The 13,298-nt window shown below is 38.4% G+C and overlaps 1 long non-coding RNA gene across 1 annotated transcript in view; it reads left to right on the top strand.

The window, feature by feature from the left end:
- Positions 1-13,298, top strand: part of LOC135361465 (uncharacterized) — a 66,731-nt gene that overhangs the window by 34,434 nt on the left and 18,999 nt on the right. Inside the window, exon 2 of the long non-coding RNA XR_010408552.1 lies at positions 3,784-3,930. This is a non-coding gene — a long non-coding RNA (uncharacterized LOC135361465). The remainder of the gene's footprint in view (positions 1-3,783; positions 3,931-13,298) is intronic.

Here is a 13,298-nt window from a genome sequence, read left to right as displayed (position 1 = left end):
TGAGTCCAGCTCCAGCCGGGGTGGGTCTCTTGTGGGAAAGGACGGCGTCGGCAAATGAGGAGACACAGACACAGGATCGGGTTGCAAGCATCTCCTCCTGGCAGCCTCGGAGGAACTTTATTTATATGTTAGGATATTTTTGTTTTTCCAAATCTTAGATCATTTTCTGGATTACAGCCATAGCCTTCTTTCATTTTTCCTTTGTAATGATTAACATGACCTTTATTGATTTCTGCTTATTGGCTTTCGCTAAAACTAAAAAACAGTATGCAAAGAGAAAGGTGCTAGACAGAGCGTGACCATCTTATTTTGTTCTATAGAAACTAATTCTTCGTGGAATTAGCTTCATTATGATTGCTTAGATAGGTGTAACTAAGATGAGTAGTCACTTTATCATGAAACCCCAGAAATATTCCCACAATTATAAAGATTGCCATAAATAAAATGAAAAAGAATAGCAGGAGCCAGCTGTGGAGTCTCGTGTTTTCAGGATCGTCCCCCATACTTGGACTTTGTCAAACAGCATGAGTAGCTTGGCTCGCGCCAATTAATAGTGTCAGAATGTCTGATTATCCAAAGAAATCTACAGATTCAATGCAATCCCTATCAAAATACCTACAACATTTTTTGCAAAACTAGAACAAGTTATATGAAAATTTGTATGGAACCACAAAAGACCCCAAGTGGCCAAAGCAATCCTGAGAAAGATCAAAGCTGGAGGTATCACAATTCCAGATTTCAAGATATATTACGAAGTTGTAGTAATCAAAACTGCATGGTACTGGCACAAAAGTAGGCACAGAGGTCAATGGAACAGGATAGAGACCTCACATTTATTTATTTATTTATATATTTATTTATTAAAGATTTTATTTATTTGACAGAGAGAGACACAGTGAGAGAGGGGAACACAAGCAGGGGGAGTGGGAGAGGGAGAAGCAGGCTTCCCGCCGAGCAGGGAACCCAATGCGGGGCTTGATCCCAGAACCCTGGGATCAGGGCCTGAGCCGAAGGCAGACACTTAACAACTGAGCCACCCAGGCACCCCGAGACCCCACATTTATATGGTCAATTAGTCTATGGCAAAGGAGGCAAGAATATACAATGGGGGGATGCCTGGGTGGCTCAGTCAGTTAAGTGCCTGCCTTTGGCTCAGGTCATGATCCCAGGGTCCTGGGATCGAGTCCTGTATCAGGCTTCTTGCTCAGCGGGGAGACTGCTTCTCCCTCTGCCTGCCACTCCCCCTGCTTGTGCTCTCTCTCTCTCTGACAAATAAATAAATAAAATCTTAAATTAAAAAAAGAATATACAATGGGGTAAAGGTAGTCTTTTCAATAAATGGTGCTAGGAACACTGAACAGCTACATGTAAAAGAATGAAACTGGACTACTTTTTAACACTGTACACAGAAACAACTCAAAATGGATTAAAGACCTAAATGTGAGACCTGAAACCATAAAAATCCTAGAAGAGAACACAGGCAGTGATTTCTCTGACATCAGCCATGGCAACATTTTTCTAGGTATGTCTCCTAAGGCAAAGGAAACAAAAGCAAAAATAAACTATTGAGACTACATCAAAATAAAAAGCTTTTGCATAGCAAAGGAAACCATTAACAAAACAAAAAGACAACCTACTGAATGGGAGATACTTGCAAATGATATATCCAAAAAGGGGTTAATATCCAAAATATATAAAGAACTCATACAACACAACACCAAAAAAGACCAATCTGTTTTTAAAAATATGTTTAAAAAATATTCAGATCAAAGGCTCTGAATAGACATTTTCCCAAAGAAGACATACAGATGGCCAAGAGACACATGAAAAGATGCTCAACATCACTGATCATTATGAAAATGCAAATTAAAAAAACCACAATGAGCTATCAACTCACACCTGTTAGAATGGCTAAAATCAAGAAGACAAAAACAAGTGTTAGCAAGGATGTGGAGCAAAAGGAACCCTTGTGCACTGTTGATGAGAATACAAATTGGTACAGCCACTGTGGAAAACAGTATGAAGTTTACTCAAAACATTAAAAATAGAAATGCCGGGGGGGTGCCTGGGTGGCTCAGTCGTTAAGCGCCTGCCTTCGGCTCAGGTCATGATCCCGGGGTGCTGGGATCGAGCCCCGCATCGGGCTCCCTGCTCGGCGGGAAGCCTGCTTCTCCCTCTCCCACTCCCCCTGCTTGTGTTCCCTCTCTCATTGTGTCTCTCTCTGTCAAATAAATAAATAAAATCTTTAAAATAAATAAATAAATAAAAAATAAAAATAGAAATGCCATATGATCCAATAATTCTACTGTTGGGTATTCACCAAGGCAAAATAAAACACTGACTTGAAAAGATAGATGCATCCCTATGTTTACTGCAGCTTTCCTTACAGTAGCCAAGACATGCAAGCAACCTAAGTGTCCATCAGTGGATGAATGGTTAAGGGAAATGTAGTACACATATATAACGGAATATTGCACAGCCATAAAAAGGATGAGGTTGTCCCATTTGAGACACTTAGCAAGCACTTAGAGGGTGTTAAGCTGAGTGAAATAAGTCAGACTGAGAAAGACAAATACTATATGATTCCACTTATATGTGTAATCTAAAAAAAAAAATGAATAAACAAAAATCAGAATCAAACCTATAAATCCAGAGAACAAACATATGGTTGTCAGAAGGGCAGCGGGGGGCGAGGGGGGGGTGTTGTGGGTGGGAAAAATGGGTGAAGGGGAGAGGGAGATACAGGCTTCCAGTTATGGAATGAGTAAGTCATGGGACTGAAAAGCAGAGAATAAGGAGTACAGTCAGTGATATTATAATAGGGATGTAATGGGATACATGGTAGCTATACTTGTGAACATAGCATAATGTATAAACTTGTCAAATCACTAAGTTGTACACCTGAAACTAATGTAACATTGTGTGTCAATTAGACTAAAAAAAAAAATAAGGTGCCATTGGTTTTGCTAATTAGAGAAAAACCATTGACTTTGTAAAAAATATGTAATGCTTAGGTATTTTAAAGTTTGTTTTAAAAATCCAGTGAAACGTAGCTTCAACTTCAAGCTGAAGAAAATTTTCTTCATAGTTTTTTTAGCCATTATACAACTGGGAAAGGCAAGCAGAGAATGCCTTCTTTGTGTCATGCTAGAATAATGGAGAAAGCCACAGACCTTGGGCAAATTACTCCTGTAAGTGTGTTGAGAAGTCTGCATTTAATTAAGAGTTGATGGAGTGAGCAGCACTATTCTCATAGCAGGGGTGATTTAAAAAATTACACCTTGTGAAAACATTACATGAAAGAAAAATTTTAGTTTTAGTTTTTGTTAAAGTAAAATTTTGCTGACTTTCTATCAGAAGGATGTAAGAAAGCAGGGCCGCAACTTCTCCTTTGAATAGTCTTCCAGTAGTGGTGCCTTTTTAACAATATTTAAAACTTGATATGTTGACATGACTGTTAAGACTGTTATAAAAACACTTGTGAGGAAGCAGCATGAAAGCAAGAGTGACAGACTTACACAGAGGGAAATGAAGTATAATCCCCTGTTAGAAGCTCATTTCTGCATTAGCCTCAACAGGCTCGCGTCATTGTTAGAATATGGTTAGGCTGCTGCTTTCCATGTACTTTTACATCCAGGCTTCAGTGGGCTTTATAAATATACACATCAGAACAAAAGCACCTTTAAGAATCTTACTAAATAAATGTAATTTGTCCCAGCTGCCTGTATAATGGGACATCCAAATCCAATAATTTTTCATGGACTTTTCTTTCTTTTCTCTTAGGATTGTGCAAGAACTGGCTTCTGGCTCAGGTCCACCCTAGTCACTACAGAAATGCTAACTATGCAAGCTCTTATGAACGTTTTCAGGAGGGTAACTTCACTGGCTCCTTTGTGCCAAGCTTGGCCATCAGCACCTTCACTGTGTGAGGTAAGGATACTCTACAGCACATTATTCTACTGCATTAATTTAATGAAATTATACTAATGGACCTAGTAAGCAGGAACTATCAAGTACCTACCTGGCTTCCTAAGACATACACGTGCCAGAGGGTAAGAGATTTCAAGGATCTGTAACTAGGTGAAGTTTTCTAGGTATCCAGGCATCTTAGGTATATTGGGACTATCCCTTCTAAACTGAGAAATAAGTTTCTGCATCTTGCATGCCCACCACAAAGTATGAGCACAACATTTTGTGAGTCTCCTTGGATCTGGGAGGCTGCATATATAACAGATAGGGATACTGGTGCTACCATTTGTTGGAAGACCTATAAGGCTGCCAGTTTTGGAGCTTGGATCAAAAAAAGCAACAAAGGCTAAAGGCTCTCTGGCAAGTCTACACTGTTCACACTAATGACCTATTAGATCCACTGGTGTTAAGCACTTGTTTCAGAGATATTGTACAGAGATTCTGACAAGCTCACAGTGTAGGCCCTTAGGTGTTTGGAAACCTTCTGACAGCTATTCTCCACTTGAAAAACACCTTTAGCTTGCTATTTGGCCTGGCAAAAACTGTACATCCAACCTTTGAATATAAGTGAAGATGTGACCCAAACTGCTCATTATGAACTGGGTGATGTATAATTGCTTGCACCATAAATTGTAGACATGTGCACACCATTCCAGTATAAATGAAAATGGTATATATGAGACAGGGTCTAGGAGAGTCAGAAGGCAAAATAAATCACATGAACAAGTGGCTGAGTCCATGCGTAGACTCCCATTGCAGCTGCCCTTACTGCTTTCCTGCGTTTTCCGCAGACTATGCCTACAGTCTCATGGGGGAGTTCTCCATGACCAGATGACAGAAGAGGAAAAGGAATGGGCCTGGTTTATGAACAGAGAGCATGTGGGCATTACACAGAAATGGATAGCTATAATGGATTACAGCCTCACTTAAGGGTAGCCCTGAAAGACGATGAGAGAAAATTTTCTCAGTGGGCAGAACTTTGGGCAGTCATCTGGCTATCCATTTAAGGTAGAAGGAGAGATAATCTGAAGAATTAATTTACATAAACTGCATAGGTCAGCAGTTAAGGCTTTGGAATGGAAAAATAGGAAGAGTGATGGCAAGGTCTGGGGGAGAGGTATGTGGATGGGCCAACCAGGATGTACACAGGGTAGAAAGATACGTGTGTTCCATGTAGATGCCCATTAGAGGGTATCCCAATGGTGAAGAAATGCTTTCAATAATTAAATGGATAAGATTATTCCCCCTAAGGATGTCTGTCAGCCTCTTCTCCTTGCCATTCATATAACTGGTCAATGGAGGTATATAAAGCGGGCATGGTGGCTATGCATGGACTCACCAACATGGCACACTCTCATCAAGGCTAATTCATCTACACTATGACTGTGGATGCTATACTCTGCTATCACTCTGCCTATAGCAGAGACCATTGCTGAGCTCTCGATATGACACCATTCATGATATTCAGGTCAGTCTCCTGGAACTGTTGAATGGCATCTGAAGGCTTACTTTTGGCACCATCAGGAGATAAAACCTATGAGGACAGAGTGTTACCTACAGGATGTAGTGCCAATATAAGCCATCTTCCCTAGTACTGGAAACCACTTACGCAGGAGCCAAGGGCTGGAATTGAGAATGGACTTCCCAACTATTATACCAAATATGTATTTGGGGGACTTTTTTTTTTTTTTTATCCATGCAAACTTGGTCTCAGTGAATTTATAGTACCGGAGTGTGGAATCCATCCACTAGGGAATTCAATAAGAGTTCCATTGCCTTAGAAACAGAAACTGCCCACTGGCAGTTTTAGGGTAATGGAGCAATAGACAGAGAAGAGGTTATTGTACTGGCTGTGATGATGATCTTGATTACTCACGGGAAATTGAGTTACTGCTGTACAGAACACAAGTGGGGCTCTTAGCTACTTAGGACTCTATTATTCCAATGGAAAACCCTGGCTACACAATAAAGATGGGGCCATCAAAGGACTCAGCTCCTACAAGACTACAGATTTGACTCAGGCAACCAGGTTGAGAAGCTATCCAACTAATGTGCTTTGGGAGAACAAGGAAAATATGGAATAAGAATTGGAAGGAAGTCACTATGGTGACAACTTAGGCCTACTAACCCCCTACAGAAGCAGAGATTGTAGCAACTTTGTCTTATGACAATTGCTTCTCTTCCCCATGTCTCCTCCCACTTCTTTTATGAAGAATATTGCTGGTGGTTAACAGTTTAGGTTGCAGGTGGTGATATGACCAAACTGACTGTGATGACATGGTTGCTGATTGGGAAGAGAAATTTTTCACCTAGGCAAAGAATGAGAGTGGATGCTGAGAGGCAAAAGAGTGAAGTGTGCTGGATCCTTTCTGCTGCTTCTCTGGCTCCTTTCTCCACTCTTCCTATTATTCTCTGTGCAGATCTTCATCAGTGGACTTCTTTGCCTCCCGGTTGGGTTCAGCCAATGGGGGTGCAGAGGAGAGTGCCATTGTGCCTCCTCTCCTTCACAGGGCTGCAGGTTGTCTGTATCAGTTTCCTGAATTTCAATTGGCATTCTCCACATAAATACTTTCTCTGAGTTTGGATAGTTACTCCCTTCAGGTTTAGATTGTAATGCGTCCCCTCTTTTAGTAGCCCATGGGTACTAAACTATTTCTGGTTTGTTTCCTAAAATCTGTGGCTCACTCGTTAAAGCATCTGCCTTTGGCTCAGGTCATGATCCCAGGGTTCTGGGATCAAGTCCCACATCAGGCTCCTTGCTCAGCAGGGAGCCTCTTCTTTCTCTACCTGCTGTCCCCCCCCCGCCCCCGCTTGTGCTCTCTCTCTCTCTCTGTGTCAAATAAGTCAATAAAATATTTAAAAAAAAATAAAATCTACTTAGGGCAAATAGTTTTTTTTTTTTTTAAAGACTTTATTTATTTATTGAGAGAGAGCACAAGCTGGGGGGAGGGGCAGAGAGTGAGGGAGAAGCAGGCTCCCCACTGAGCAAGGAGCCTGAAGCGGGGCTCAGTCCCAGAACCCTGGAATCCTGACCTGAGCCAAAGGCAGACGCTTAACTGACTGAGCCACCCAGGCACGCTGGCAAATAGTTTCTTTTAAAAATTCTCCTCAAATTTCCTGTCTGAGTGTGGTCTGATTCACATACATTTCATTTGATTTTACAACTATTCTGTGATATAAATTGGGTAGATCCTGTTGCTTCTATGTTTGGAATGTTCCAGTGACTTTTCATTATACTTTGAATAAAACCCAAAAAGCATGGTTCACAAAGCCATACTTGATCTGGTTTCTGCCTCCTTCTCCAAACTGATCTCTTATCTCTACCCACAATCCCCACCCATTGCACTCAGCCACTTTAAGACCCCTCACTGCTCTTTCTCCTGAGATCTCATCACAAAGATCTGCCTGCCTATAATTCAAATTTCAGTTTAAATGTCACCTCTTCAGAGAGTCTCTCCCTTGTCTTTCCCATTCAATAAAAGTAGTCATCCAAATACTATCACATCATCCTATATTAACTCTTCTCATAGAACTTATCACTTACTGATATTTCCTTGTTTATTTTTATACCTAAAATCTTTCTCTCCCTACCTCCCTCTGACCTTCCTTCCCTCCTTCCTAGAATGTAAATTTTCTGATATTTCTTGATACTGAATAAAAAGCAGGATTAACTCCATTGTATCAATAAATTCCTCAAGGTCTCACAGTAATGAAGGGCAGAATCAGCATCTGTGACTTCTGATATCCATATACCGGGGTCCATTCTCCATCTGGTTTACTGAATTTTTTTTTTTAATTTTATTTATTTATTTGACAAAGAGAGACAGCAAGAGAAGGAACACAAGCAGAGGGAGAGGGAGAGGGAGAAGCAGGCTTCCCGCTGAGCAAGGAGCCCAATGCAGGGCTCGATCCCAGCACCCCAGGATCAGGACCTGAGCCGAAGGCAGACGCGTAATGACTGAGCCACCCAGGCGGCCCTGGTTTACTGAATATTAATGGAGCACCTGACTGGCTCAATCAGTAGAGCATGTGACTCAATCTCAGGGTTGTGAGCTTGAGCTCTTCATTAGGTATAGAGATTACTTTAAAATAAAATCTAAAAAACAAACAAACAAATAAAATGTCGTGGGAGATAGAATGGCATGAGGGAGGGGGTAGTGAGTACAGCTTGAATTTTTGTCAGACCCAAAACTCCTGGAAAAATAATGCTGGGCCTCCTAACTTCTTAACCCATTTCCGGTTTGGAAATGAATTATTTCCTGATATTACATTACCATTCCCCCCCACCCCCCCAAATTCCACTGAACAATTCAGTAAGATGTTGGAAGTGTTTCATGATTTAATGGCCAAAATAACTTTTTTAAATGCTGAGTTAAGCATGTCTCTTTACTGTAGGAATTCCCAGAGCACTTAAAATGTACATTGTGAGTTTCCAGGAGGCAGATGTACTATGCAAAGCTACCTAAACTGATTAGGATGGAAAATACTTTTTTGAGAATTCTATTAACATCTCATAGAACACGTATTTCCTGGAACACAGTGGGTAAATATTTAGTTAAGTCTTTAGTAATAGGCATCATGTTAACAGAACAATTTTATTACAATGATAAATTTATTAATGGATTATTTTGTGTGTGGGAAAGGAAGAGTAAGTCTGTATTGGCATCTTCTCAATTTGTTCTTATGTATGGCTTACTCAGTTTTGTGCAAGTCTTATTCTTTTTTTCAAGTATGAGGCTGCCAATTTTTTATTTCTCTGGTCAAACCACATATTATTTCTGACAGTCTGACTATTCTGGTGGAAGTGTTGAAACAATTTAAGCCTATTACAGTGTCTTCTGTCTAGGTCCAGACAATTTTTAAAGGAGTCTGATAGTCGTAACTTCCCCTACGGTGCACTGCTGTAGTGTGTAGCCCATTCTGCTAAAATAAAGAGTAATATAAAAAAATATAAAAACGAGTAATATAAAAAAAAAGAGTATATAAAAAATATTAAAAAAATCTGCTATAATAAAGAGTAATACAGATGTTTCAATGAGAAAAAGGAACTTAGCACTAGGATATAGAAGAGTAGCAATAACAAAGTTATTTTTCCCACAGAAATTTTAATAATAAAATGTTTTCCAAACTATAACATGATTTCATTGCATGCTAAAATAAGTTAGCCTATCGAAACTGACAGAAAGAGACTTAGCAACATCTTCCTTGCCTTTTCATTAATATAGTTAGCAGCTGCTCAGTTTCCTCTGTTATCTCTAGCTTTGCCTTGCCCTTGTGCTTGTAACATGGTTTATCATCACCACCAACTCTAAACAAAAGAATAAAAAAAATACGTGGATAAAGAACAGGTGAGGAACTGAGTAGCATGACACTTGCGTGGTTCTTTGTATTTGAACCCCACTGCCATCCAGAGGTCCCTGTTGCCTTCAATACTTAACAAAGACTGCCCTGAGAACACTTACTGGGATGAGCCCTGAGTAATGTATAGAATTGGATCATTATATTGTATGCCTGAAACTAACATAATACTCTATGCTAATTATACTTCAGTTAAAGAAAAATTTTTAAAAAGCCTGCTCTGAGGATGTCCAAAACACTCCCCAAGATTTCTGTGAGTTCTCAGGGCCTCTCTTGTTTCCTCATGCTCTGTACCACAACAAGGCAGATGTGAAATTTCATCCTTTTGTCAATTAATACTACCTTCCTCCATATACACCCACATCATTCATGAGGATAGCAGATTTTACTACCAAAGTGCAGGAGAGAGGAATCAAATAATCTTTGAAGAACCATGCAACTTAAACCGCATGTTAGGTATTTCTATCTATATCTATATCTATATCTATTTCATCTGAGAAACTTCTACTTCTGGAAATGGCAGAATAATTCATTTGGACCAATCCATCCACTGAGAACAACTAGGTTATCTGAACAAAATCTTAAAAAAAAAAAAAAAAAAAAAAAAAGCAGCTTTCAGGCATCAGAAAGCTAAAATAGCGATGAAGAATTAAAATACTGTTTAGAGATTCTTCTTCTAGGGAGATTTGCTGATTCCTTAGGAGGCAATTGAGAAGCAAAGATTCTGAGCAGCGCTTTTGGCACTATTACAAAACTAAGGGGTACAAAATTAAATCTAGCTCCAGCTAAATGAGAGGAGGGGAAATTACTAAAACTCATACTTTTTTGATGAGATTCAATTAGAATCTACTCAACTGTTTTGAGTTCATTAAGAAATTAACTTTGAAATTACTTATGGGCAGAGAAGGAATCACAATTGAAATTAGAGACTATTTTGACTGAATGACAATACAAAAACTATGCTTGAAAACTTGTGAGATGCCTAAACTAAGACCTAAAGCTATAAAACTACCAGAAGAAACCATAGAGGAAAAGCCTTATAACATTGGTCTTGGCAATGATTTCTTGGCTATGATGCCAAAAGCCCAGGTGACAAAAGCAAAAGCAGATAATGAGACTACATCAAACTGAAAAGCTACTGCACAGCAAAAGAAATAATCAGCAGGGGCGCCTGGGTGGCGCCTTCGGCTCAGGTCGTGATCCCAGGGTCCTGGGATCGAGCCCCGCATAGGGCTCCCTGCTCGTCGGGAAGCCTGCTTCTCCCTCTCCCACGCCCCCTGCTTGTGTTCCCTCTCTCACTGTGTCTCTCTCTGTCAAATAAATAAAAATAAAATCTTAAAAAAAAAAAAAAGAAAGAATCAGCAGATTGAAAGACAAGCTGTGGCATGGGAGGAAGTATTTGCAAACCATATATCTGATGAGGAGTTAATATTGAGAATATGTAAAGAACTCGTAAACTGAACAACAAAAAATCAAATAACCAGATTAAAAAATGCATATAAGACTTGAATGGACATTTCCCCAAAGAAGATATACAAATGGGCATATGGGCATATGAAAAGATGCTCTATGTCACTAATCACTAGGGAAGTGCAAGCCAATCCCACAATGAGACATCATCTTACACCCATTAGGATGGCCATGTTAAACACACACACACACACACACCAAAAAATAAGTGCTGGTAAGGATGAAGAAAGATTGGAACCCAGGTGCACTGATGATGGAACTGTAAAATGGTACAGCTGCTATGGAAAACAATATGGAGGTTGCTGAAAAAATAAAATAGAATTACCATATGATCCAGCAATCTTACTTCTAGGTGTACATATAAAAGAATTAAAAAACAAGATCTTGAGATAATTTCACACCCGTGTTCATTGCAGCATTATTCGCAATAGCCAAGAGGTAGAAGCAATTTAAATGGCCATTAATGGATGAATGGATAAAGAAGATGTGGTACATACATACACTGAAATATTACGCAGCCTAAAAAAGGAAATCCTGTCACACGTTACAACGTGGACGGACCTTGAGGACATGATGCTAAGTAAAATAAACCAGTCACAAAAAGTCAAATACTGTATGATTCTACTTTAGGGGTATCTAAGGTAGTCAAACTCATAGAAACAGAAAGTAGAAAGTGGTTATCATTTTGCAATATATACATATATCAAATCATTATATTGTACACCTTAAATTTATACAGTGTTATAGTCAATTATATCTCAACAGAACTGGGAAAAAAAGAAAACTTACTCTTAAAAAAAAGAATATGCTTACCAGAGGCAAGAGGGGAAAAAGGTGAGTTGTTGTTTAATAGGTATAGATTTTCAGTTTTGCAAGATGAAAAAGTTCTAGAAATCTGTTGCACAACAATATGCATATAGCTAACACTACTGTGCTGTACACTTAAACATGGTTAGCATGGTAAATTCAATGTTACGTGCTTTTTACCAAAATTGAAAAAAAATCCTGTGGGATGCAGCTAAAGCTATGGTTTAAATAAAAATTTACAGCATGAATGCATACATTAAAAAAGAATAAAGACTGAAATTTAATAACCTAAGCATCCATCTCAAGAAATTAGAAAAGGGACCGTAAGAACAAAACAACAACAGTAACAAACATAAAACCCTAAGTAAAATAAAAGAAAGTAAGATAAGAGCATGAATTGATGAAATTATTTAGAAAACCATAAAGAAGTGTCACAAAGGCCAACATTTTGGAAAAGACTAATAAAATTAATAAACCTCTAGAAAGACTGGTTAAAAAAAAGGTAATATAAATGACCAATATAGGAATAAAAAAGAATAAAATAATAGGAATAAAATAGGAATAAAAAGAATAAAAATGTGAATATACAAACTTGCAAAAATACATGTATAAAAACAAATACAACAAGAGATAGAAAATATGCATAGTTTTATAACTATCAAAGTTATTAATGTAACTATTAAAATTATGTACTGAATCCATAAATAGAAATTGTTGGGAGACAATTCTCCAGGGAATTTGTATACCATGGTTATATTTTTCAAGGATGTTTGTACAACAACTTTGGAATCTAGGGATAGTCTTTCTCTCTTGGTCAGAAGGCAGGTTTATTTCCTCACCAGAAAAATAAAGATAATACCTCCCTGCAGAGCAACGTTTGGTCAGGTTTGCTGGCAGCCCCTTTAAGAGATTGGGAGTTTCCTAAGCTCAGCTGTGACAGGAAGCATTGTGTGCATGGTGGCAACTTCATAAGTTGTTTCAAAGAGTCTGTAACAAACATCAAACTATCTTTAAAGGAAATACCCTTTAAACATAACCACAATAGCATGTTCTTACCTAGAAAATGAACAATTTTTCCTTGTATTATCAAATATCCCACCAGTATTCAAATTTCTCAAATGTTTCATTAACTATTTTCTCTGTTTATTATTAACATACAGTGTTATATTAGTTTTAGATGTACAATATAGTGATCCAGTAATTCCATACATCACCTGGTGCTCATTACAAGTGCACTCCTTAATCCCCATCACCTATTTAATCCATGCCCCCATCCTCCTCCCTTCTGGTAACCATCAGTTTGTTCTCTATAATTAAGAGTCTGTTTCTTGATTTCTCTCTCCCTCTTTTCCCCGCTTTGTTTATTTTGTTTCTTAAATTCCACATAAGTGAAATCAAATGGTATTTGTCTTTCTCTGATTTATTTCACTTAACATTATACTCTAGCTCCATCCATGTCATTGAAAATGGCAAGATTTCATTCTTTTTTATGGGTGAAAAATATTCTATTGTATATTTCTTCTTCTTCTTCTTCTTCTTCTTCTTCTTCTTCTTCTTCTTCTTCTTCTTTGCTTAACATTTTAGGTTTTTTTTAAATTAAAAAAAAATTTTTTAATTTTTCATTATGTTCAGTTAGCCAACATATAGTACATCGTCAGTTTTTGTGGTAGTGTTCAATGATTCATTAGTTGCGT

This window comes from Mirounga angustirostris, unplaced genomic scaffold (genome assembly GCF_029215605.1).
Source record: "Mirounga angustirostris isolate CCGP_5_RB_7025 unplaced genomic scaffold, mMirAng1.0.hap1 SCAF_2, whole genome shotgun sequence".
Classification (NCBI taxonomy): Eukaryota; Metazoa; Chordata; class Mammalia; order Carnivora; family Phocidae; genus Mirounga; species Mirounga angustirostris.
Note: the sequence above shows the minus strand (reverse complement) of the source record. Positions and strands in the feature narration are given on the sequence as shown.